We start from the raw sequence: 27,379 nt of genomic DNA, 5'->3' as shown, positions 1-27,379 counted from the left end.
TACTAATGACATTTCAGTAGCTGATTGCAACTTTTTGAACCCTTTTCATTCGTTGGTACGCTTTATATAATCCCTTCTAGCATTAATTACATTAGAGTATGATTCAGGAATCGTTCAAGTTAAACGATGTTTGTTTAGTATGGTTTTCGGCATGTATAATATATAGTCCATGTAGAGACTAAAGGTAGGGAGTATAATGATGAATATGGAAACGGGGGGGGGAGAGAGAATAGTGTACAATAATGACTAAAAAGACCTTTCATTTTCTTCCATCAAACATTTATTCGGTTAGTGTCGACAGCTAAGACTATGATTCCGGTAGGGCGTGATTTTCCTTTCTGTGTCGTCTCAGTTTTTGGATTATCTGTTCTTTATATACCTTTACAAAGGAAATGAATTAAGATTATTTGCGCCATTTGACTTCTTAAACTAATAGAATATTGCTATAATAATGTTGCGTATTTTGAAAAGCGATTTGTGTTGTTACTCTGAACTGTAAGTGCACATAAATGTAACTAGGCAGCACAAATTGAAGCGATCTCGCTAGTGTGTAACTTGCTCAATGTGGTTATGTTGTACGATGGTTTAGAAATGTCAAGGATGAATATAATTAGTTCTTACTTTTTATGACATCTACTGTAACTATATCCTGCCTTAGGTAAGTGATGTCGATGGCGTCCCAGGCTTTGTCCTCATATACACCGTCGAATCCTCTGAATCCACTAAAGCCCAAGCCCCTTCCACCTCTGTATCCACAATATCCACCATACCCTCCATAGACACCATATCCAACGTATCCACCAAAACCACCGTAGCCATAGTAGCCACTCAATAAGTAGGTAGCAACGGCAACAACTACTATGCAGCTAGAAGTGGTCGCGTGGTAGTGAGCGACGTTCATATTGCTATTAAATTTCTGATTAGCTGAATGAAAGAAGATATATATATATATATATATATATATATATATATATATATATATATATATATATATATATATATATATATATATATATATATATATATATTGTGAATTAATACTATTTAAATTGTACAGTGATGGCAAACAGATCAAATGGTAACTAAAAATGATACATGTAGTTTTATGCTTGACGATTGTAGTAGGTAACCTACATTTGTTTTTGAATGATGACCGTGGATTAGTAAATAAACTGTCAATCTCCTGTAGAATGCTGAAGTATTACGTCGGTGAGATACAGTAGAGACGGAAATATTATGAGAGATATGTTTATTTAAGTATTAATTTTTTTTATTTACTTTAATTCAAGAGCATCAGAGTTGGAACATGATTGAAAAGTGGGCAAATAATTCACTGATTTATGAATTCTTTTCTCCATATAGTATGAAATTGCCAGTTTTGTCTAAATTAAATAAGGCGTGTATTAAATAGGTAAACCGTGAAAGGTAATTAGCACGTCCATTCATTTCATTTACCTGACTGATAATATGCCAAGAAAATGGACAATAAAGACAAGAAATTTCGACAACGGACTGGTAGTTCAGTGTGCTGCAATTATGGCATATGCAGTCATTGTATGCTAACAAAGAACATATTTTAAACTCGATGCTTGACAGTTTTTAAAGGACCTAACTTAAAGATTCTGTATTCCATAATTTAAAATAAAAGTGGTAATTTCCTTTTTCTTATACAGTGGTGCAAAGCTGCAAAATGACTGATATACGAAATGCATTTGTATGGGTCTTCCGTACAATACTTGCATACCTGTTTAAAAATATATATCTGCAAAACAACGAATCGGACTTACTTGCAGAGTTTCCAAAACTGAATATATTTAACTTCATTCACCTTGCACGCTACTCTAAAGCGATATTTGTCAATTGATTTCGCTAGTTTATTAAAAGCTACTAACTTATTATGTCAGCTGACAAAGTTTATCGGCTGACAATGTCACATTGCGGCTTCTTAATTTCAAGATAAACTGCGACCTTACATATCGGTTTCTAAAGTGTTTACAAAATTAGTATTATGAAAATATTATTCTTATTATATTTTGTGTAAAATACGGGTTAAATCTATTTAGACCTTGCACGCTGCGTTTTGAAGTCATTAATATAAATATATCATAATATTAATAATCAAGAATATGTTAGTAGTGTACAAGTTGAAAAGATGCAACGCATTATAAAAAGTGGCACGACATAATAAAAATCGGTATTCCAGAAAGAGTTTTTAGGGATGAATTGGTCCAGTGGTCAAGCGCCTTTCAGTTTCCAAAATCCCGGTACAGTTATGCATACATGCAAGTTCTCGCGGGTATGTCAATATAGTACCCTATGCAATATACAAAAATTGATTCAGTATTTTGTTTAGATTTGAGACTATAATGCTTCTCCAATTATAAATGGGATATATTCATTCGTTCAAATGGTAAACATGAAGCCCATGTTCATTGTATTAATAATAAACGGTGTAATAATGTTAAGGGGAGGGTTTTACATGGCTGATGAATGATTAATTTAAATGAGCATTGAATGGACGTAGCTCGTAGCTCAACATGGAATAATGAACCAAATGAATCATTCAAAACCGAGACAAAAAGAATGTTAATTTGAAACAGGTGTGACATATGTTGAACAGCGGTAGGATCAAGTTTTAAATGTTCTGTTTCGATTTAGCCATTTTCCATAGAAGTAAACAAACAAACCTTCCCTGGCCTTGCATGGGCATGCATGCAGTTCTAGCAATATTCAAATGATAATATACTTCCAGAAGCAATCAGTTTAAATTATAACTGTTTTGCATAATTTTCATCAAACATACATAGCAGGAAAACATACAATCGAGGTCGGAATTAAAATAATGACTATGCTGGAAACAGAATCAAAAACAAGATAGAGAGGTAATCGAATAAAAACATCACTCGAAATCCATTTTTATATTCTTCACTCAAACATTTCATATTGGGAAGTATAGACAAATACGACTTTAACAAAGAAATCAGGTAGGACATGCTATTCCTTCTGTTTTGTCTCAGTCTTTTGAATCTGTTCTTCTTAATCTCTGTAAAAAGTAAAAAGTTAAGAGAATTTGCGCAACGTCAATTGCAATAATAATTCAATCCTGCATCTAAACACTAACATTTGTCTTTCTGTGTTTCAACGCTGCTAAAATATGAATATACAAAACTTGGATAAAACTACCAACATGCTTATTTCTGCTTTATATACCGATGAGTTTTGTTGAATATATATATATATATATATATATATATATATATATATATATATATATATATATATATATATATATATGTGTGTGTGTGTGTGTGTGTGTGTGTGTGTTTAAGCAAATATTTAATTCAGTATACCTGATTAAAGTACATACTCTAACGTTTCAGGGAGAATATGTCGTATTTCTCCTTCTTCCTGTGTTCCTGTCTTGAAAAGTTTCATTATCTGGGCAATTCATGAAGGTTTGATCACCATCGACAAAGCATGTTCCACTCACGTTTTGCCCTCATTACTGGAAATAACAGTATTAGAAATATATTCAACAGTTGCCATGTTATTTTTTATTTCCCATCTAGCAACGACTTGGGCAATAATTTTGCAGTGAGATAGTGAAGAGGATTTTCATCAACCAAACTTGTCAAAAGTAGAAGGCCAGGCTACTTAAATTTCTTTGTGTAGAATATAATTACGCAATATTGCTATTTTCGTCTCGTCCTTTGTTGAAATTAAACCTGTTTAATGATCGGGATTGGGTGGTATGCGATGTATGATGATTACATATTCGTTTAGATTGCAAGATGGCAAGCATTGCAAAATGAAATATATGTTGTATGGTCTTGCGTTTAATAAATATAATGTGGTGATACATATATTGTCCCTTTAATATGTTTTCTTCCAAATATACAGAATTCAGGTATTGATACTGTTATATATGATCACTGTTCTTAAGACAAAAAAACGCATCAATGAATACCGCTTTGTAAATTAATTGTAATTTCAAACATTTCAAAACTGACCATTTTTTCCTTTAAAAAAGAGTTGCAATAGGAGTAGAAATAAGTTTTGACGTAATTGATAGTAGTATAACATGGTGCTGACGGACTAAGAGTAAATGTTGTTGTAGTACACGTAGTAGCAGCATCAGTTACAATTGTCGCAGGAAACCAAAGCGGCAGAGGAAGGTGTGGAGGCAGAAAATTAATAATATAAAAGTTAAGCGGATTGGTACTTCTTTCAGATAAGGAAAACCCGTGGTGATGTAATAATTATATATTCTAGCTAAAGTGGCACATTTATTTGGTTTACATGCATTAAACCTGACCGCTAGGAATGAAAAAGACAATAATGTACATCCCTGTGTAACATTCAGATGTAGGTTTGAATACGAAGAAGGGGGCGAAGCAGATTAAAATAATGTATCATTATTTAAATTATTTAATAGGTATAGAGGCTGGACGCCAAACCTGGTTTTATCTATGTGTCACAAATGTGCCATATACAGAACATTATGATATATTCTCAATCATAACACACACCATCCATAACTAGTTATATTATATCCAATAGAAATAATGTGCACAATATAACGTTCACACTTTCAAAACAACAGTACAGGAGATATATCTCCATTAAAGAAAGAGATTTAACGAAAATAAAAACAAAAGCAAAGGTCTCGGTAAATTGAATCAGGAGAGCGTCAATTATAGTCACATTATGCACAAGATGGTAAATATCATAAATTAAGACAATAAATCACATTGATAATAACTTAATGTGTCCAATCGTATGAATCACACAACGAAAATTTCACGTATGAATTAATTTATATGAGGAAACTGGTCCGAGATGACTTGGCAGCGATTCACACTTAAGTAAAGACCTATCCAAAGCAATTAAAAACTTAACTTTCAAGGAAATGTATTGGATAAAAATGCTATTAGTGATGCCACGTTAAAAATTGGTAGTACGCTATACTTGTGAGAGACAGACAGCAATTTACAAATATTAGAAAAAATATAAAACAGAAACAAAAACAAAACAACAACTCACTTCCGCTGTTTGAGTGGAAACAAGAATGCCTGACTTGGAGGTACTCCTTCTATACTGACGCAAGAACCACCGGCATTCACTTTGTCAGCATTGTTTACTGATAGCATAGCTGAATGAGCGGTAGCCGCTCTGCACTTCTTAATTAAAAACAAAACCAATCCAAACATACTTTGAGTCACATAACATTACGAAATTTGCTATGTGACGTAGTTAAGTGTTACGTTACAGTAAGATTGATTGTACAATTATACGACATACAGTATAATACTCAGAATACAAAATAACACGTAAACACAAATACAAAGCCAATGCCTTCTTCATTATTTTGTTTGTTTTGCATATGAATTTTATCATTTATTTCGGTTAAAAGACCTTCATATTGATATATAGTTATTGAATACAATTGCAATAGAATCGATGATAAAATGTATATGACAATATGTTATAATCCATAGTTTGCATAAGGACATTAATAACTATTGAAATTCAGCGTGGAAAAATATCAAATAATTGGAAATATGGCTGTGGTACACATGTAAGTCATTCTATAAAAATACTAATGAACTTGCATTATATCCGAAGATGATGACTAGAAATATAATCACTAATGTTTAGGCAATTATGCGTTATTTCCTATACGACATCTGATATATCGAGTGAACGAATTGATTTAGTATGTAGTCGCTGGGCGTCGAAACCCTGCCAGAATGCCAGAAACAGTGCGTTCACGCTAGAAATCAGACACATCGCACTAAAATCAAATTATTTTTAATTAATTTAAGTTTAAATTACTGTCAGTAATCAGACCTCTTAATAAAAAGCGGAAGGAAAAAGAAATTGGTACTGTTCAAAGAAATAAATATTGTTATTTTTTTCTCATTTCAACTTATAATTTAATTAATTACGCGCATGAATATATTATGCGAATTGCATGATTTCATTTTGTGATTAAAGGGTGAATGACGCAAATGTCTTCAAATATTCTATATCGCACAATAGCGCATAACAATTGAATTTATCACAAGCAATCATCCTGACTTTCTCCACAATGTTTCAAAGGATATTTTAAGATGTATTTCATCTATGTACTTGCAATTGCATTAAATCATTAACTCATTAATCATCATCAGATCAGTTTGAATTTACAATTTTCAAGCAAACACGAATATTCGAAATGTTCGTAATTAAAAAGGCATCTTGACCTTTTTAACTACGAATGTCAGCAGTTTAGATAATATATTTCTCTAGATATAACATCAAACTATTAAATCTGGTTTCCGTGACAAAACAGCTGATGAATGAAACATATAAATCTACATCTATCATCATTTGTAGTGACAGAATGCTGACTGGTTATTGACGAATCTATCTGTATATTATCGAAGCATGTTAATTATAATCAGTAATGTCTGTAGTCAAGTAGCAAGGAAAAGGCATAGACCACACCGTGTTACTTTTAGTTGATAAATCGTCTCCCCGCTTTTTTATATTCTTGTCATTTTAAATGATAGCAGATCTTCAGACTTACGGTAAAAGTTACTCAGCATATATTTTTAATCTGCATAATGCATACCATTTCCTTGTTAGTTTGTTCTGAAAACATTATTTAGTAAAGGAAAGCGTTTATATGAGAAGGTAAAGTAAAACTACAACCATTGCTTTGGTGTATAATAATCATCATTTCTATTAAATTAAAAATTCACGCAAACTTCTTAGTCTGGCAAACCATGAAAGAAAGTATATAATGCTACGGTTGGTAATGTAGTTGTGCTCTTTGATTAAGTCTTTAATTAAGTCTTAACTTAGACCAATAACACAAAAATGTAAACATGTTAAATACATAAACTTCACAATGAAACAAATCTGCGTTGTTACTGATTTCACTTTCTAAACTCCACAGGACCAGAACATCCGGCGGACTTTAGGAGAGAAAGTCTGGGTATATGTAGTTTTCAGTAGATCTGATTTATGCGCGAGCATATCTAGGACTCACTTTCTAACCATAAGATGAGATCAGTTTTTTTCTGACCTATATAAATATGCACTATTTTACGTATCGTAGGTAAGACGAATTTTTTGTTTCTGTGTGTAAAGTTATAGACTGACTATACCTCCCCGGTTTTTTGTAGCCCTCTACCGATTTCAAAAATGGAAAACTTTATGGTGATACTAAGTGCACACGATTTAGTCAATTCATTCATTGATTTACAATTTTTAAACCGAATGTGACCAGAGTAGTCCTAAAACTAGCATCCTCCGCATATTTCATGCTTAACGAACTTTACATACTAATACGGCGCCATAATGCTTACACTATGGGCGAGTCTCTTTTCCTCAAACAACATTTGTGACCTAATTCATCCTATTCGGTTACCGCCGGATAATTTCTTAAATTACCATAATATTGAGAATTTAGAATTATATCACTTTGCAAAGCATGAGCAAAGACATTATACCGCTTGTTAAATCCACGGGAAAGGCAAATTTGTAGTTGTAGTTGCTTCATTCGGCATTGTGAATATAAGAAGCAGACGACACAGTATTTTCCTTGTACATTCATGTGCAGTCCTTCGTACACCCATTCGCTGATAACGGACTTGTCCAGAAACTGGAAATGACTGGCAAGCATGGTCGTCTTTCATACCAAAAATTACTTAAGTTCTGAGCATATTTAATCTCATTTGTGCTTTTCGTTTTTTAAAACAAATGGGGGGGGGGGGTATATTCAGACTATATTCGTGAATCTTATCCATCAGCATGACTTTTTAAAATTATTTTAAGCTCATATAAATGAAAGATTGTTACAAAAAATTGAACCGAATTACATTTTAAGTGTCTTCCATGTGTGAACTTTAACTTACAAGTGATCTCAATAGGGTTGGCTTAAAAGATAAATATTTCGACATTAGCTCTTAAGAAATACTCGAACTATTTCTTTCTGTTCATATTACTGCTTCAACAATGGCAATGCTACCATCAATCAAGTCGAAATAAAATTTCGTATGTGCACGTAAAATGTCAGTGATAATAGATTCCTCTGGCTTTATAAAATGCTAGATATTTGTTAAAAAAGAACATGCTTATGTACACGACACCACGTTGTACAATAACGCATACCAGCATATAAATACGGATAGATGAGTTGATGGCTGGACGGATTTTTGAGTGGATATGTGTGTGTGTGTGTGTGCTTAAAAGCTGGACGATTGGTGGGGCAACCCGCAGATACGAGTTTGAATCTCAGCAGAGTATTAATTAGACCTTTCAAACCTGTATGGTAATATTATATCAATGTATATATCTATATATGTATATGAAGCAGAATTTGTCAGTTTACCACCTGTTGATATTCTTCGTTGAGTTCACATGTTATGAAGGCATTTGCTTACTAGAGAGTGCATGGAGGATAATCCTGACAAATGTGTCGTAATCGTTTTATATGCAATCCGATCACTCAGTGCATGTTTAAGACGCATTCAGTAAGTAAATCATCGTCGTTTCCTTGACACGTGTTCCGTTATATGGTACATCATGATCCTTGATGCTAGGTCATAAAATGTTATGTCTTCTTGAACAAATGTATCTCCACAAAATGTCCAAACAATCACAATGCGCTCCCAACTAGGATAAGAAAGCTAAGCTTGAATAATCAAAAAGGGGGATACATTAATCAAAGCAAAAGAAAAGAAGAAAATTAAAGGTTTTACCACATTTTTGTATCATCAACATTTTTCTTCTATAAAACATGTCTCCTTTCCGCGTCATCTATTTCAGAGACTTCAGAGGGTACATTAATTGCAAAGTAAAAATATTGTCTCAAAACAATGATGGATGCTTTCTGTTATAGCATTTGAAGTATGCTGCATTCGTCTCAGTAATACAAACATTCTGCCACACCCCTACAAAACGTGGAAACAAGCATAGCGATTTATAGCAGCTGCATAGAATTTTTATACAGAAGCAAGATAAAATCATGAAACTTGAAAACTTAACTAGAGGAGAAGGTGGAACCAATTGCCAACTCCCAGTCAAAAATGTTGAGAGCAGTGAAACTTGACAAATCAAATAAGAAATTCAAACGTGAATGGTATATTTAGAAGCGGTTTATACTTGGGTGATTACAAAGGAAGGTTTTTATTTATTTATTTATAACACGGAGATGTTTGTGCAACTAGACCTAACAGAGTTAAATCGCAGAGCTGTAAATATGTCACAGATTGCGACGCTATTCTGCAACTGAATCAACAGCGTAGTGCAAAATCCCGTTCTTTTAGTACACCCAGTGTCAGACATGAAAGGATAAAGCTTCGCATATGCAGATTTTGAAGATAGATAAGATTCTTGAAGGAAATCATGTAAAAGCTTTGCCACATCTTTTCCGCTAAGATAGATTTATCACGTACCGTACATCGATCATTTCTGTCCATTTTCCTCAATCACAACAGTCGCATGAGGCTCACCAGCAACAGACAACGTTTCTCAGAACAATGGTCATTTCCCATGCATTTGCAACCTTGTTCAAACGATGAAACCAAATCAAAGATGTTTGATGAGGTAGAGAACTGCATCTGCAAAGTTTACCTTTTTATATAAGACAATGAGTGCGCTAAGAGAACTGGATTTTAAAAGATGATTTTTGGCCAGTACCAGAATTGTTTCGCTTTCTGTGACAAATAATTGTACAGCTCTGCAATATGTCTACGCTAGTACATCTCGTACACTCAGTATCTATCCCTCACTCTCTCACCATCTCTATCTATCTATATATCTATCCATCTATCTATCTATCTATCTATCTATCTATCTATCTATCTATATATATATATATATATATATATATATATATATATATATATATATATATATATATATATCGATCTTGATAGATACATTTCGCTATTTCGCTTTCAGCAGTGTCTTCGTAAATGTTGAAACTGAATAGAAGACTTCGACAACGTGTTTCTGTCATTCTATGTTAAGTGTAGGATTTTTAGGAACGTTATACATCATTTGAATGCTTCTGACTCTGCTACAATATAACAAATAACAAATCTAACAACCGTGGAGAAGCAAGAAAGTGTTCAATTTCTCGTATACGATATCGTTTAGAAATCAAACAAGTCTTTAAAGAAGATGTTTATTGTCTTCACTAACAGGAAAATATCAACACAGAAGAATAAGTTTCTAACATTACTGAACAGGTTTGGTACATGAGGTTAAGGGAATAATGTTATGACGAAACTGCGTACACATGGAGCATGATAGTTTATAAGCCAATAAATCACAATTATTGGAGACCAGAAGCCGGCCAGTGAATTGTGGTTTTCTCCATATGTAACGGACGTTAGATAGAGCGTATTTCCCGGATCGGCAACAATCCAACTGAACATTAGGAAAGACGAGTAAGACTCAAAGTACGATCTCTTCAGTGAGATTTGAAACCTACGGATACTGTAGAGAACAATGAACGTTTTGAAGAACTATTCCAATGTGAAAACTGACCTTGTACTACACATTGGAAACTTTTCTCCAGGACTGCCAAATTCACATGACGTAAAGGAACGCCTAAACTGTCTAGACCACACAGAAAGTTAAACACACACAAGTACGCACGCATAAACAAACAGCCTCTCTCCAAAAGAATGAAATTCTCAATGTTAAATATCCATATATGCACCATAGCAATTTTTCTGAATGAAGTTTGCATTCCCGACCCTTGAACCTCAACTGCACAAGTTTATAGGGCAATGAATGTCAGACTGACAATGGTAACATTTGACTTCTTGCAAGCATAAAAAACCAAACCGTTGAAATAAACAGGACAGAAAGCAATGTTTCTGGTGTTCAAAATGTCCAATATGTTTTATATATTCATTACGTGGACTTTATTTTGACACTTATCATCCCATTTGACATTGTTTAGTCAACACTTTCCAACATAAATATCCAACTCTCAAAAATAGTGTAAGACTGATAGGAAAATCCGACTATATGAAAATCATGTATAACAAGACTTTAAACACATTAGCGCGTACATACACACACGTTTGAACAGACAAAGAATCCAGAGATATGGATACATTGTCAACGAGCTGTTTACTTATGGATAAGGATAAACATTCTACAAGTCGATTAACCAGCACCTGCTCGTTCATAATTTGAATATAAGAATACTGGAGCAACTATAATAGATCGTCTGAACGGTGTGTGATGATCCGCAGGCACATATTCAACTCGCATATACCTTTTACTTCATACGATTAAGGACGACATGTATATAACATCTAAATCCATCAAAGGAACGCTGGCAATACTGCGAGAGATTGAGTCGGAAAAGATCCTCCTTGCCATGTAATTTGATACGGCCAATTTTATTGCTTCTCTCTCTCTCTCTCTCTCTCTCTCTCTCTCTCTCAATCTTTTGCGTTTCTCAGATGTGATACTTCACTTTATAAGTGTCACGAGAAAATTGTATATCCAATTTTTACCATTTTCCAAAACACGCACACACTTGCAGCTTGACCAGAAATATGTACATCTTGTTTTGTGGATAAGTCACAGACAAGTCCAAGCATATATAGGTGATTATGAACGTTAGGAATATCCCCTCATTTTTTTAGAACTATCAAAGCTTTTATGTGCATTTTCCCTTTTCCACTCTATATTAGTGATTAGATTTGTTCCAAAAAAGAAAAAAGAAGCGAAATAATTTTAAAAAAAAAATGAATTTTGAATTCAGCTTTCTCTCTGTTTATAATTTTTTTCAAGTTGATGGTGCATGACAGAGTACATTCGCCTACCTTTCCAAAGTGAGAGGCATTTCTTCACATGTCATTGCCTTTGTTAAATTCGGTTTCATTGGTTAGTTATCGTTAATCTTTAATTTTTTGATGCATTTCTTTTTGATAGAAGATTTAAGGCTTTCTGGTGTTGTAACGGTATTTATGTTGTTTAGTCTGTTGATGAAATTATCTATAGCAAAGTGCTTAAGATTTTTCAGTTTTTTTTTATTTCAAGCCCTACAAAAGGAGACCAAGTTTGTCTTGAAAGAGGATTGAAACTCTAAATTACACGGGCGTGAAGGAAAACATCGTTGTGTTCATTCTAATTATGCTTGCCGTATCTCTTTGTGTTTTAGAGGTCATATTTCTTCTTAAGTAAATACACGCATCAATAGACAGACAGATTGGGTCATCATCCTTGAGGTTCACTGTACTTTCGGTTCTTTACTTCATACAAACCCCAAATTTATTAGTTTGAAGAAAAAAAAAGATATGGAGAGCATTGATTAAAGCTCAGTTATGTCGTCTTCGAAATCGCTGACACGGATTTGAGCTAACACTTCAGGTCTTGTGTGAGGCGACACGGCACGTCATTGCCTTTTACTTTCTCAATGAAATCGTTTCATCTTATTGCAAAATTACATTTGACTAGGTTTCATACGCAGCAGGTCCCTGTATATAGGGAGAGTGTCTTAGCGTCAGAGTATTCATTCCACTCTCAAACGATCAAGAAGATGGAAGAGTCAGCACAGATCGACCTGCTGGTCAAATATATGCTAAAAGTCATACGAAAGCATAATTCACAGGCGAAAGTGGCAACAAAACTTACTCTTTTGGTCGTTGATTTGATGAGAGTCATACGAAAGTGTGTAAGTGCTGATGAAGTTTGCTATATCTGCAAAGGTAAATGGGTATTTGTCTCCAGAATACCTGCTTGGTCTAAGAAAGAGAGACAAAAGTCAAGATACCTAATATCGTTGTTAGGAGAAAGGACACTGGGAATCAGAGTGCCCTAGGAGAAAAGAGAAGAAACAGAAACAAGACGAAAAAGAGAAGAGGGATTCAGAAGAAGAAGAAATTGAAGATGAGGAAGAACTTGTGCCAGTGAAGACATGGAAATGGAAAAATTGACAATGTGAGCCGATGCGTTGGCCCTGATTTGAAATTTCATACTACCTTCTAAAAGAGAATAGACCAGAAAGAAAACGTAAGTGTATCTTGGTCTTGACATTGTATAATAAGGATGGCGTGTTTTGTTTTTACTCACACCTTATGAAACTGTGCTCTTTCACCTCTCTCTATCCCTCTGGATCATGTTTTAGTTAGAATTGAAATGGAAGGATGTTTTCCTTTACGCACGCTCTTTATGCATGCAAGTCGGTAGACAATAGTCAGCCTATTCATCCATCATTTTGTGTCTTGATGTTTCCTAAATCACACACTGATGCCATAAAATAACGAGTTAAATGGGTTTTGTAGTGTTGGGGGTGGGGGGTGGGGTGTAGGTGTTTGGCAGAGTTGGTCATTGCAGGCGAGGGCTTAGGTACTTTCAAAAAACCTTTTCTTCTTCACTCTGTGTTGATGGAATATAATGGGTTATTTTTTCACTCTCTGTTGATAGTATATATAAAGGGTTATTTCTTCACTCCGTGTGGATAGTGTATAATGGTTTTCTTCTTCCCTCTGTGGTGTGTGTGTGTGTTTGTGTGTGTGTGTGTGTGTGTTCGCATACGTTGTGTAGATCGTATATTTGGTTGTTTTTTCTTCTTCCTCCCGAGTGTGGATAGTATATGTATGGTTTGTATGCGTTAGCGACGTTGTGTGGATAGCATATTTGGGGTTTGTATGCGTTCGCGTACGTTTGTGTGGATAGTATATTTGGGGTTTGTTTTTCCTCCCTTCCGTGTAGATAGTATATTTAGGGTTTGTACGCGTTAGCGACGTTGTGTGGATAGTATATTTGGGGTTTGTATGCGTTCGCGTACGTTTGTATGGATAGTATATTTGGGGTTTGTTTGCGTTCGTGTACGTTTGTATGGATAATATATTTGGGGTTTGTATGCGTTCGCGTACTTTTGTGTAGATAGTATATTTGGGGTTTGTACGCGTTAGCGACGTTGTGTGGATAGTATATCTGGGGTTTGTATGTGTTGGCGTACGTTTGTATGGATAGTATATTTGGGGTCTGTATGCGTTAGCGTACGTTTGTATGGATAGTATATTTGGGGTTTCTATTCGTTAGCGTACGTTTTTGTGGATAGTATATTTGGGGTTTGTACGCGTTAGCGACGTTGTGTATATAGTATATTTGGGGTTTGTATGCGTTAGCGTAAGTTTGTATGGATAGTATATTTTAATTTTGGTTTTATTCTTCGATCTGTTTGTGTGTGTGTGTGTGTGTTAGTGTAAGAACGTCTGGATAGTATATTTGTTGTTTTTTTTCCTCTTCCCTGTGTGAATTAGCATATTTTGGGTTTGTTTTTTCTTCTTCCCTCTGTGGGGTGTGTGTGTGTGTGTCTGTCTCTATTGGTCTTTGTTTGTTCCTATAAAACTCACTTTATCCCTATCAAATACACTCTACCTACCTACCTACAGTAGCGCGTATTCATATCAGCCACTTGCCTACACTGTTGCCATTTATCCCTTAGTGTTCAGTACAGTGACGTCACTGACGCTGGACATTTTGAGACAATAAATATGGACTTGGGGATTTCCACAGGTTGTACCTATACATATGTATTAGAGTTCGTAAACAGGAACGTCACTCAAGCTGAGGCTATAAAAAGATAGTGGCGTTTTCCAAAGGAATAACCCACAAGTTGTAGCTATAAATCGATAGTGAGATTTCATAGGAATTTCAGCTGATTATAGCTATAAATAGATGCATGGGTGTTTATCCACGATCGTCACACAAGTTGATATTGGAAGTAGTTACTAATTTTATCCATTTTAGTCTAAACCACTGTAACTTAATTTTCGGGGATATGTTTATTTTCCTTTACATTCTGGGACAATTTCGTCATTTTAGCGTTACTTTTAGTCACATCCATTTTGTCGTTGAGCATTTCCTTGATTATAGCTATTTATAGCATCATTACAATTATGCAAATTTTTGAACACCCCAGCAAGATTTCAGGTCTTGGTAATGCTTTATATATAAATCTCACGCTTGTACTAGTGTATGTATGTCTCTGTCTCTGTTGTGTTTGACCCTCTACCATCATTGTCCCTAGACAGTCCCACCATGTTCAATTCCCCTTGACGCTATACAGACCCACCATGTTCAATTTCCATATGTTAAATTCCCCTTGAGGCTAGAGTTGCCCAAGACTTTTTCCCATGTTAAATTCCCCTTGAGGCTAGGTTTGCCCACGATTTTTCCCCATGTTAAATTTCCATTGAGGCTAGGTTTGCCCAAGGGGTCCTGTGATACTAATTCCCATTGAGGCTAGGGTACCCCCATTCACTACTTGTGGTACACGGTCGGATTTCACATGTGATTAATTCTTCAAAACGTTCATTTCAAGTCTCACTGCAGAGTTCGTGTCTTGAGTCTCACTCTTCTTTCCTAATGTGTAGTTGAATTATTTCCGATCCGGGAAATATGTTCGATCTAACGTACGTTATATACGGACAAAACCACAAATCAATGGCCGATTTCTGGTCTACAATAATTGTGATTTATATATTTATAAACTTTCATGCTCTATGTGCACGCATTTTCGGCATAACATTATTCCCCTAACCTCATGCACCAAACCCGTTCAATAATGTTAGAAAATTGCTCTTCTATGCAGATATTGTCCTGTTAGTGGAGACAATAAACATCTTTATAAAAAAACTTATTTGATTTGTAAACGATATTGTAGACGAGAAATTTAACGCTCTCTGACTTCTCCATGGTTGTCAGATTTGTTCGAGTCCGAATCATTCAAATGACGTATAAGATGCATCATGACCCCACACTTAATATAGAATGACATTAACGCGTTGTCGATTTCATTTTGTTTAGTTTTGCACTTTCAGAAGACACTGCTGAAAGCGAATTAGCAATCTGTATTTCGCTAGATAGATAGATAGATAGATAGATAGATAGATAGATAGATAGATAGATAGATAGATAGAGAGATATATAGATATATAAATATATAGATATATTGATTGATTGATTGATTGATTGACTGATGGATAGAGATAGAGAGACGGTGAGAGAGTGAGGGATAGATAACGAGTGTAGGACATGCGTTTAATGTATCCTTATGAACACATTACATTACTAATAATGGGGAACATTAAAAAACAAAGCCTGTCAATATAAAAATCAGTGCATGGAAAGCTTCAACACGCAAACTGTATCCAATATCTATAATAACTTATTGGGGTATTGCTGAAGGGAGGTAACGCCTGCAGATATTTATATTTTCCAGTTATCTCTCATTAATAAGAAATGGTTATACGATCTATTTAGAATGGCTGTCAGAATAAAAAAAGGAATTGCTTGCTTGTCCTTTTAAAGGAATTTTAAACTTTGTGCACACAATATCAAGTTTAATAAGAAGAAGTACAAGAAGTTGTAAAATGACTCATGTTGTACTAGTAAACATACTAGTAACAATACTACATGGTTAATTCCTAAACATATGTATTAACAATACACTATTTCCCACCACTGATTTTGTGATCTCTAAAACCTAATGTAGTAACAAGACTACATAGCTCTCCACTAAATCCTCATTGTAAAAATACCCTATTTCTAGGCACTGATTTGTTTTCTTCAAAATCTGATGTAGCAACAATACTACATAGGTCTCCACCAAACCCATTTAGTAATAATACCCTATTTCTAGGCACTGATTTTTTGATCCCAAAGCCTGATGTAGTAACAATACTACATAGCTATCCCCCCAAACACATGTAGTAACAATACCCTATTTCCAGTCACTGATTTTGTGATCTCCAGAGCCAGATGTAGTAACAATACTACATAGCTCTCCACCAAACCCATGTAGTAACAATACCCTATTTCTAGGGCATTGGCTTTGTGATTTCCAAACCTGATGTAGTAACAATACTACCTTGCTCTCCTATGCCATAATATTACTTGCAAATGTAGCATTTTTACATTGTTAAACTTGAAATCCTTTTGTAATAATGGTGTTCCTAGGAGACTGCATTGTTCTGAAGCTGTTATCACCAAGCCTGGTTTAATAGTATAGCCAGTAATAATACAGTCTAGTTGAAATTGTTGAAGGTGCTATTTATAGAAGATATTCAGTATATTGAAGTACTTGTACACAACATTTTAATCATCATAAAATATAAATATTTTCAACAGTTATGTAAGGCACAATTTCTTTCTCATGTAATAGAATTAAAATGTCACTAGCATCTCATGCTGTTATTTCTGGTAGTTCTTCCATATAAGGCAGATATTTGGGTAATTCATTCCTTAGGAGGCTGTTAGAGTTTCATATAAATTATGTTCTGCTCTTCCATCGGTCTCTTTTCAACATATAGCCTACGCAGAGAGTCATTGTCTCCACTAATAGAGAGTTTTGCCCTCATAAATTTTCTGAAAAGATAAAATAGTTTATTTGAAAACATTGCAGACACTAGCATGGAAATTTTGCTAATACTATTTTGATGCACATATCATACAATATGACCTTAAAACTATATATGGTTATAGGGTTCTCCCAACAGCTGCCAGGAGCTTACCCAAGGGCATCACTGGAGAATGGGAAGAGTGTAGTTATGAAACCTATTACATATGCCATCTTTCAGATCTCCACCTGCATTTCTTAAGAACCTACAGTATGTATGTATGTATCAGCATACATATAGATGGATGGACAGGCTGGATCGTATGTGTGTGTGTGTGTGTGTGTGATTTGGACTTTTAACGTAGCTTTAACCATTTTTCAGTCATATCACTACAATGTCCGCAGTGTGGCAGTTTATAGAGATGTCAAGCATGATGCCCCACCCAGTCACATTATCCTGACACCAGGTCAAGCAGTCTTAACACTAACCTCTTAATGTCTTGGCAGGATCATATAATATCTGCCTTTACAAAAAGCAGAAGAATACATTTATTATGAAAACTGAATATAAACTTCTAAAATATTTTGTAATATTTAGTAGTGAGAATATTTTCAAGATGGCATTGATCGATTTCATATTAAATTATTTGATTTACCCTGTTTATATTCAGTATCAGTTAGACCAGAAGTTGAAAGATTGTATCAAGTTCCTGACTAATTTGTATTAATGATAAACGTTAAACTGCATGCAATTGCAAAACAACGCTTGATATTAAGGCTAATCTTATTCGATTTGCATGTTTCATCAAAGATGTAATTGTATATGCTTAAATCATAGATGTATATGCTTAAATCGTAGGTTTTAGAGTTAAAGTGTGTTACAAAACGTATAAGTTTAAATTTGTTTTTAGTTCTTTTATTTTACTTCATATTTTGGTACAAGAACATAAACATCAGTAAAACACACTTTATAGCTATAATGCTTCAACAATGAACATTTTATCTTCAAAATACAAGAAAATTAGAAGTTTTTCGACTTTCTTAAATGACACTAAAACCTTGAGCATCATCACAGCAAATAACGTCATAACTAATTAACAAACATATTTCTTGCTAAAATGCAATTCTGGATAAAGTGCATACATTTGTTGTTGTTGTTGGGTCTAACGCCATTTTTCAGCACACGATAGGCTATACATGGCTGCCAGTATTAATGGTGGAGGAAGAACCCCGGAAAAAACCCAGAAAGAAACACCAACCCACGAAAAGCTATTGGCAAGCTTTCTCACATACCCACATTAGCCGAATCCAAGACTCGAACCCACGCAGACAGAGGTGAGATGGCAGTGATCCGTAACGGAGAGCGCTTTAGACCACTCGGCAACTTGCATACATTTGATGTCACATGAAAACTAAGGATAACTAAGATCATGAACATCTTTATATGGTTAAGTGAACATTTAAGTAGATAAGTGCATTCAGTTGTGTCTCTCTCCAATTTCTGAGGCTTAAATTGCATGCTAGAATTGGCAACTACATCAACAGAATAACAGTTATTTCTGTAATGCTGTGATGTGCTTATATTAATGGCACAATAAGAACTGTACAAATTCTACACATACCTACATCTACAAAACGTTTTGTTCCACACTACCTGGTTAAATAATAAATGATAATAAATTTTAATCAAAAGTAGGATATTGAAAAATCATATAAAATAATGTAATTGCTAGCTCCTACATCTGAAATACAAAATGGTAGATATTACAATTAATTACATGCAGAATAGATAGAATCATCAAATACATTGCATTTATTTTAAGGTTTATAAATATTTTGTGGTATAACATTTAAGATGCTACATACCTTGATCAATTCAGAAATGATGGGTTTTCCATCTGGATATCCATGAAGCAACTGCTTGAATCTGCTGGTTTTCTAGAAGTTATTGATGATCCAGATCCATCAACATCATCTTGCTTAGTCATGTTATCATCTTGAAAAGTTATGTGTTCCTCTGCAACTGATGTATCTGAAGCACCATGACTTTTTGACAGATCTTCTTGCAAAGAACTTCCCAAATTGTCGATAAATGCTGTACCCAGAACTTCAATACTTTTGGATATATCATTATCCTGCCACACATAATTTTCCATTAATGAGATTCCTAAAGCATTATTACTTTCAGTTTCATAATTGTCTTCCATGGAATTGCCTAGTTCATCAAAGACAAAGTCTGTTTCACTGGCCATTTCAGTGTTATATGGCAATACATTCAAGGATTTACTTCAGGCAGCTAATAATACTATCTCATTTAATAAGCCATATGTTTACATTTACTGCTAGATATTAGCAGTTATAATACAAAGCATTGGGCATTGCATGAATCACATCTAGCATAGCTAATGTTAGTGATTGGATTTTCACCAGTCCTATTGTTGACACTCCTTAGCCCCATCCCAGCACATGTAGCTGGTTAGGACTTAGAAGTGACAACCTCTTTATCTCTAAAAGTGTTTATGGTGTGGGTTTCCCCTCTCATCCCGTCAGGTCTGTAAGTGTTTATGGTGTGGGTTTCCCCTGTCATCCCGTCAGGTCTGTAAGTGTTTATGGTGTGGGTTTCCCCTGTCATCCCGTCAGGTCGGTAAGTGTTTTTGTTAAAAAACAATAATGCGGTATTATTGAATTTAGCAGGGTTGATTTCTTTCTTATCCATCAAATCGTTTTGAGTTTTATTTATCCCAAGAAGCATGATCTGTGTACTTTCTTCCCTTTGTCGGGGCTGACAGTGGACCTGATTTCCAACAAATTTGCTTCGGATTAGGGTTGTACTATTACCCCAGTGGCAAATTATTGCCATGGGCTAATTTCCTTCCCTTTTCCCTATTTGTGTAGGTTTTTTATAAGTGACCTAGCCAGAGTCAAATGTCTGTTTTGTTATGTATTTTATTTTTTTATTAAGAGATGTGTCTTGTATGTGTTTGTTTGATGTCAGACAGCACAACTATTTCAAATTTGTCGAGTCTTTTGTTTCTATCTGTATCCCAAAAATAATAACTGTTTGAGTTTGTATTTTTGTTAATTGAGTGTATGAAGTGCGTCTGTACATGCCTTGGCATATAATATGTTGGAAGTTTTTTTCCAGTCATAGTGGTGGAAAAATCTTTTTCCAAATTATATTGTTTGCTTGTGCACCTTAACGCTTTTTTTATTGTAATTTGTGTGAATTGGTTATTACGTAACTGCTTGGTTATGGTTTGTACATATTTCCTGTCTCTGGTTAGTCTCAGTCTATAGTTTATTGAGGGGTGCTCCAAAGTCTGGGAGCAGTAGCCCTTTTCCCACCAATATCAATTTGGAGTCTTTTGCTGGAGAAGTGCAAAGTTCTCCACGCACTCCCATATTCTGTCAGGGTGAATATCCAATTTGGGGGACGCCCATTCGTAGGTACCCTTTTCCAGAGGTCAAATTTAGACATTTCCATTCCATTAGTAATTTGTATGTAGTTACTTTTGTAATGGTCGTGGTATTTAAGTTAGAGTTGTTTGTTATATTAATTTGGATTTACTTTGAGTATAATTGATCAACAAGTTGTTAGAGTATAATTATTTCTTATTAGGTTCTTAGAGAGTTTCTTGTTTTCAGCCTGTATAACCTGTGTGTTTAAATAGTCCCATCTGTGAAATAATTATTCCTTCAATATCACTGTTCTGTACACTTGGGCTGGTTTCTCCAGTCCTAACCCTTCTGCATTGTTTTACAACTAGAAATCCAATTGGGATCCCATTCATTACCCAACAGGTGCTTTCATTTAGTTGGATACTCATATCATCAGTTCTCAGACACTAGTTAATTTTACAATTATAGTTCAACAAAACCCCCCATGTGTCTTGCTATGTCAGGCAAAAGAACTGATCTGCCATTCTCTGTAACTGCTATCTCAACAGCTGTAAACTTTGATCTTTTCACACAAAGGATTTGTCTCTCCATTTGAAGTAATTATAAAATGACTTTACCAAACCTGAGTTTTCTCCATAATACAAGTGGAAGGGGGATATGCTTTCCTTTACTCATGAAACACTCAATTCCCTTGCATGCACTCTGATTAGAAGTATATTTAAAGATGTAATAATTTTTACAACAGATGTAGACAGAAATGGGGTTGCATTTCTGTCCTACAGAATAATGATTACATCATATGGACAAGAACTTTGAGTATGTATATATGTATGTATGTATGTATGTATGTATGTATGGCACATCTGCCAGTAGCTTCTCATGGGTCAATTAATTAATTAATTAATACTGGCCACCATGTATAGTCTATCGTGTGCTGAAAAATGACGTTAAACCCTACAACAACAAAAACAGCAACAATGGCACATCTGCACTATGATGGCCACCACACAGAACTAGGTTAATTTGGTAGTAATATTAGTTAAGTTGAATTTGCTGATAATTGTAACTGATGAGATAAGCCACTCTCAGATTTGAGCAAATTCATGCGGGTGCTCTTAGGACTGATTGAATGTATTTTTAAATTTTATTTGAAACAACTTCCAAACTCATTATCAAGCCCTAATAGTCAGGGCTGGTTCATCATGCTAAAACTATTATACACATAGGTAGACCATCTCCAATCATATCCTAAACTTCAAAGCCTAGAGACAAGAAAAGTTTGGAGGACATGTGCAATATTATTAATAAATCAACTCATCCATATATCCAGGATCGCATAATCCCTACATTTTCATCAAAATACTCAAGGGAACTAGTAGATTTACTTTGTGTCTTTTTGGAAAACAGTAACATTTCCAAGTCTGGACATATATTTGTTTAGTCAGAAAATCCTCTTGTTTTTACATCTTAATGAATCTCTCTCTCTCTCCCTCTCATTAAGAATATATTTCACCTATAGTGTTTTTTCACACACCTCTGCTGGGGAACTAATGATGTTTTTTTTATGACCACTGACCCCACCCCCGCAAAAAAAAACAAACATTGGCTAACCTAGTCTGCCCTCCTGTTAAGCAAATTACATTGTATGATAAATAAACTAATATACTGTACTTGCTCCATTCAATGGAATCAGTTATCCTAATTGTATTATTATGCTTTAGTGACAAAATATAAATTATTTAAGTATTACCTATATAAACCATAAACACAGTTACAAGAACACAACAGTAATGTAATGCTGGATAAAAAAATTAAAATTATCTTAATAATTGATAATTGTTGTTGAAAAACTATTTTGCACATATGTAAAAGCTATAATACATCTCCTACTAATACTACTAATTTTAATAATAATCTCATTTTAAACTTTCTTTGTCAGATAGTTTAAGGCCAGCAAGGCAACACATTTATTTAAAAATATATGATGTTAAAATGATTTTAAAATAAATTTTAATCTTTTTCAAATGATCTTGCTAAAAATATTTTCTTCTAAAATATATGTTGAAACGGTAAGTGTGAATAACGTCGAACAAATATTCTCATGAAGGCAGTAACAGTCTCTAGGCTAAAAATTTGTTTTGAAATCAATTTCATTACTTCTTTTTAACTGCTGAATGTGGAAACCATCTCTGATATTCTTCAACAATAACACCATTTTTAGTTTGACTGCTATGGTGGACATATTGGAATCCAGACTGGCATCATTATTATTTAGGACCTACAAGACATCATAAGAAGTCTTCTGGTAGAAATCCCATGTTGATATTACTTTCTATTTTCGAGGAGAACAATCTGATGTATGCTCTTTATGTTAATCTTTAAATAATACCAGCCCTTTTTTCTAAACATATGAATAACAAGTTGGTTCACTATATGAATTTGTGGAAAGCATTATCATATTAATATCTACCATTTTTTCTTTAAATCAGAAAATATTTTATTCTCATCATACTAAAAATATTTACAACCCTTCTCTCTCTCTCTCTCTCTCTCTCTCTCTCTCTCTCTCTCTCTCTCTCTCTTTACATTATTTGGTTGGCCAGATATTTAAGAATGTATAAAGGCCTCATTGGTTGTTGTGAACTGGCAAATTTTATGTCGATCTAACAAGAATACATTAGTTGAGACCAGACAACCATTAATTAGATTTATCGAGAGAGGCGCGTATCATATTGCCATACTACCGTGTACGGTAATGTCCTTTAGATGGAGAATTTCGTTCCTAATTAAACGTTTGTTTATACAGCAGCCAGGCAGACAATTTAGGACAAGGAAAACTTCATTTTCATGGTAAAGTTGTCACAATTGAGAGAACGCAGAAACTCTGTTACTCAAACTACCAGGTCAAGCTGATCCTGACTTTGGCGACTCTGGAAAAAGCGGCAGAGATATTTGATTCTGATTGGTACGTTAAATGAGAGGGCGTGTTCCAACACAAAATTTCATAGGTTTTAATATCGCCGCATCGAATTTTAATCAGTCTCAGCTTTTCCTACGAGAGGAGACCCAAAAAGTACGACTCCGAAAATTTGCAAGAAATTTCCGTAAAACAACTGTTGTCCAAAAAGGGGACGATTGTCGAAAGGAACCGACGAACTAATTTACCGATTAGAGGGAGGAACGTTGAAAGCAAAGGCAGTGTGACAATTCCATGTAATTTGTAATGCCATATATAATGCTTTGCTGAAGTTATTTACTTGTATCTGCATGAATCTTTTTTTTCTACATTCGTGTAATAATTTGCTTTATAAGTATAACTGTGTTGAGTTTATACATAGGAAGTTGTACATTAATCTTCTTTAGATAAGTCTGACGAATTGTTTGAATTTTGTCGTCTTGTTTGCATAAGGATTATGTTCTAAGAATTTAATGCATTATATTAGTTAATATGATTACAAGAATCCGTGTGAATTCGCCGAATTTAGAAGATTTCACGTATGATTAAGAATAAGTGTGTATTGACGGAAATGATCTAGTAATTGATTGATGTGATGTATCCTATTTATTCACTGTGTAAATTGAGGCTATCTCAGAACCCCAGGCCTCGCGTATGTGTTAATGTGTAAGGTCAAGGCGTAACGAATTAGCCATTTAACTATTTAGGGTCATTATAGGACATGTGGAGTCGATTGATAGCCTTAGCGTCTGTTTAGCACTGATAGTGAAATCTGACAACGAGGGAGAATAATGAAGAATTAACCGTTTCATAAATAACGGGAAATTTAGGTTGTCTCTATTTATATTTATCTAAAAGGGAGAAAATAGCTCCAGAGATGTATGGGGCGAATGAGGGATGTTATTCTGAGACCTATACGGAGAAGCATAGAGAAGAGTGCAGTGAGACATATAATCCTGTGACGCAACCCTGCGACGTATTAATTTCTGAAGAAGTATTTTGAGAATATCCTGAGACGGGTGGTAGAAAGTATCAGCCTGAGATCCAAGGGTCTCAACAGCGACAGAGGAAGCAAAAGCACACTGAGAACGAGCAGATTATGATATCGTACAAGACGTTGACTTCGATTGTTCACTCGATCCTATGATGAACTAAATCTATCAGTAACAGATCGGCTATCTTATTTAGATCTATTTGCGTTTTGTTTGTATTTCGGTGAAAGTTAAATTTCTAAAAGCAGAGTACATTCCTGATGTAATGAATTTTCACAGTGTTTGTATGTAATTGATTAAATTGTTTGTTTTCATGTACGGGGACTCGTGTTGGTTTGTTCTATATACCTGCTCAGATCTCTATCTATTCCACCTATAAGTTTCAGCACTTATATTTATATTTACTCGAACCGGGCAATACCATCGATGGCGGTCAAACCCTAGATAACGAAAACCAAATACGGAGGGACATTCACTCCCCCCGTGTAACAGTTGTTAACACCTGCTGTGCATCCAACTGTGTTTTACTAACATCATCAGCTTGCTAAACAATTATGAGCTCACAATTAGCAAATTCCTCAGTAAGGAGAGTGCACGGATCAGATGTTTACAGTGATAGCGTGTTTGAGCCCAAACATCTTCTTTATACCCATAAAATAACAAAGTTTTGTATGGAGACTTCATTTATAATGCTATGAAAAGCAGAAGAAAACAGGCTTGGATTACTGAACTATAATTTATACTCTGGAAAGCCAATATGCGGAAAGCCAAGAAACTACCCCCACCCACACTCCTGAAAAGCCATTTACAATGAGCTACCAATAAGGACACCAGCACCTACCCCCTTCAACATGCAGTGGTCCAAATTTGCTATTTAAAACCCAACAAACCCAAACACATGTACTAAAGTTATGTTAGCACCCAATTACTCCGTGCCAGCATTTGCTGGTAAAGAGTTGGAGGTGTCACCCTGTTGTTCGTTTCTAAAGGTCATGGTTTGTAATTTATGTATTCCCGTTCTCCCAATTTTGGATTTCATGTGTGAATTTTTTTCCATGTCAGGTTTATCTTTGTTTCGTTTTGTCATATTTTTCGAGTTGTCCCTGCATGCTGGTTCTAAGATGTACTCCATTACCACCGGGTACATAGGTCAGTTTCCATTCTCAGGTCAATACTTGCAAACACTAGTGCTTGTGAGTGTTTTCGTGCCTTGAACCTTACATGCATGAAGGGGCCTCGAGTGGCCGAGTGGTCTAAAGCGCTCTCCGGATCACTGTCATCTCACCTCTGTCTGCATGGGTTCGAGTCTCAGATTCTGCCAATGTGGGTATGTGAGAAAGCTTGCCAGTAGCTTCTCGTGGGTCGGTGGTTCTTTCCGGGTTTTGTCTCGGGTTCTTCCTCCACCATTAATACTGGCTGCCATGTATCGTGTGCTGAAAAATGGCATAAAACATTACAACAACAACAACAACAACATGCCTGAAACTTAGGATCATACTCCTTTTTCCTTTGCAGAAGTCCAGGGTGAAAGGTTGCGCTCCCATCCCCATTTTGTTATCATTATTATTTTGAAGTGACTTGCCATATTCATTAAAGTCTGGTGTGGTGCTGTTTGTGTGTGTTGTGATGTAACTATGCTTAAAGAAAGATCATTAGAAACTAATTTAGACACGTAGTGCCTCTAAAACAGTGTGCGGTAGAAAGTGGTCCGAAATCCCGCCAGCTGATGACAGATGGCAGACAGCAGGCGGTGAAGCCAAGATCAAATTACCAAACAAGACTGATAGGTGCGCCCACATAAACACGCAACCTAATGATGAATGATAAACACAGAAGGGTCTAACATTAGGACATATACGAATAATTCATGCGAAATACCACAGGGGAGAATTAGCAGAAACTAACCACGAAATAGAGCACTAATTACAAACTAATTCTTAAACACAGGGTGAAATAAGAACAAATGAAACTTAGCAAAAATTGTCTTTACCTTGCCTACAAAACAAATAGTAATACCCACGACAACAAAAACAACAAGGTGGCTAGTAAATTACACCAGAAACTCTTTTGATTAGCATATTTTCCATCACGTCGGCGTGTTGGAAAATTTAAAATGTATAATTTTAATCATTCTTAGTTGAACAATTTTTGCCATCACACTAAAGTGGATTTGGAATGGGCATGCTGATATACAGATATGAGGACATATACATTTCCTGAAGGACACAAGCAAAATAAAAAGCCACAAAGAAGACTTTAAAGGGCTCATACTATGTGATAAAGGAAGATATAATGAAGGCAACATGTGACTTCACGGTAAAAGTAAAACATGAATCTTTGGAAACTGTCGTTTTTGTAATGGAAGAATAATGGTTAAATGAATAATATAAAAAAAAAATCAGATTCTAGATGAGAGAAAACCTGTCAAAACTAAAAGACCATATTCCCAAGTAAAATCTTACAGCATAGTGCAATCTGACCAAGTATGTAAGTAAAACTTATAAATTAGTATCATATAACTTTTTTAAAATTTAATATATGGAAGCGTTCCTTTCTTACAATATTTGTCTTATGTTTGATATTAAACTTAATTAAATTGTTTGTAAAATAGCTTTTTTACCTATTTAACCACTAGTGGATAGAGCATCTGCCTCGAATGTGGGA

At 34.9% G+C, this 27,379-nt stretch overlaps 1 long non-coding RNA gene across 3 annotated transcripts in view; it reads right to left on the bottom strand.

Moving 5' to 3' along the window:
• Nucleotides 1-254: 254 nt before the first annotated feature.
• Nucleotides 255-27,379, bottom strand: part of LOC149771308 (uncharacterized) — a 319,229-nt gene continuing 292,104 nt past the window's right edge. For 2 of the 3 annotated variants that reach the window (XR_016418345.1, XR_016418346.1), the window contains one exon: nt 255-379. This is a non-coding gene — a long non-coding RNA (uncharacterized LOC149771308). Of the gene's footprint in view, nt 380-621; nt 914-27,379 lie in introns of those variants that run through there. The other variant, XR_016418344.1, reaches the window with a different exon arrangement.

This window comes from Sinohyriopsis cumingii, unplaced genomic scaffold (genome assembly GCF_028554795.1).
Source record: "Sinohyriopsis cumingii isolate HCF-2022 unplaced genomic scaffold, ASM2855479v2 utg001953l, whole genome shotgun sequence".
NCBI classification, from domain to species: Eukaryota; Metazoa; Mollusca; class Bivalvia; order Unionida; family Unionidae; genus Sinohyriopsis; species Sinohyriopsis cumingii.
Note: the sequence above shows the minus strand (reverse complement) of the source record. Positions and strands in the feature narration are given on the sequence as shown.